This window comes from Gavialis gangeticus, unplaced genomic scaffold, assembly GCF_001723915.1.
Source record: "Gavialis gangeticus isolate Ggan-Ray unplaced genomic scaffold, GavGan_comp1, whole genome shotgun sequence".
Classification (NCBI taxonomy): Eukaryota; Metazoa; Chordata; order Crocodylia; family Gavialidae; genus Gavialis; species Gavialis gangeticus.
The window spans coordinates 118718016-118719760 of NW_017728992.1; positions in this window are offsets into that span (position 1 = coordinate 118718016).

A 1745-nucleotide genomic window follows, 5' to 3' on the forward strand; every position below is an offset into this window, starting at 1 on the left:
TTTTTTTTTTTTTTTTTTTGCCTATTGTTGTGATTTTTAATATATGGTATATGATATGGCAAATTAATGCCCATTCCAGTAAATCTGTATTTGTTTTTACTTCACTCTTAAACTGAATAAAATGGCCCTGGGCCTCTAATATATTAGTAAAGCTTCTAGTTTCTTTTTACCTGGAGAAAAATATGTTGTGTTAGATATGATAATTAGGGATCTCTGGAATTTGCGTGGAAGTGTATGGCATGGCAGCTTCTTTAATCTTGAAGCTCCCAGGCTCACCACCCCCCCACTGGTTGGCAGAGGAGCCCCATAGCTTCCTGCTCACCACCTGTGCCTGATGGCTGGCCAGGGTCACAGCGGTTTTCACCTCTTGGCCATCAGGCATGAGCGGTGAGTGGCAAACGACCTGGCCTATCCCTCAGTCAGCAGTGGGGGGCATGTGGCGGAAACTCCAAGATTAAAGAAGCCACCACACTGCACATTTCCAGCACAAATTCCAGAGATCCCTAGTGATGATGCACCATACCATCTGTACCCCACTTTTCAAAACCCTAGATCTGCTCATGGATAGAGGTGCCAACTAGAATCATCTTGAATGGTACTCAGGAAAGTACCAAATTTTCACTTATGATAAGTGTAACATGACCCAACTCCCAGGGGTGACCATGATGCCCCCCCTGGTGGCCATGTGACTCCTGCTTTCACTTTGGCTCCTTGGGGTACCCTCCCTTGTTGTTTTACCTGCCATGCTTTGTTGCTTATGCAGTTTGGGAGGCTGCCCTAGGGTCCCCAGAATGAATCCAGTCCCCTGCTATGTGGCACCAAGCTGTGGGCCTTCTGGCCCTGCTAGTGCTTTAGGGTGCTATATTCATGGCCCTTGTTCACCCCTATAGCCACACCCATGCCTCACAGAAAGCACTCTCAAACCAGACACCAGCTTATACAGGCTTCAGACCTCTTGACTTTGGCCTGCTTCTTGCTCTAGCTGGAGGCTGTAAGCCTTGGCGACTGGCTCTGGTCTAGCTTCTTAGTCCTGCCCCATTCTCAGCCATGGCTCATTCCATTGAGTCCCAAGTTCTGGCCCTCTCAGCCATTAGCCCACCCCTGTCTCACCTGTGGACACAGGCACTGGCCCTCTTGGCCATTAGCCTGCCCCTGTTTTGCCCTCTCTAGGCTCAGCACCCAGATTGCTTCCCAGGCTCCCACTGCATGGCCTCCAATCCTTGCCTCTCAGCCACATCTGGTCCAGTCTTTACTATCTCTCTTATAACAAAACAAAAAGCACCACCCATCTGGGCACTCACAAAACAAAAAATAAGCTGAACAAAAAGTCCTCCCTATTTAAAACAAAAGGGAGGCTTCTCCACCTGCATATCAGGGCTCCTCATACCACCGCTCCCAGCTCCAAAGCAGCATGCTGGGGACATCTGCATCCATTCAAAGCCAGGGCTAGGGTGACCCTGCTGGCCTGAAAGTAAGTTTGTTATGCTGGTAAATCCCTCCCTTTCCAGCCAGCCTGGCGTATCATGCAGCCCAAGCCCAGGGTTCTTTCATTGGTTTGTTCAGCCCTGCTTGGTTTCAGGGCACCTGGAGCAGTGCTGCTGGGACTGACTGAAACCCTCTCTTCCTCCCATATTGCTCTTCTCTGTGTTCCAGTCCCTTTGAGTCACAAACGCTACCTGAAAGGGCCTCCACAGGCCCTGCTCATCCCCCAGCCTTCTCCCAGCGAGAGGATAAATGTTCTCTGG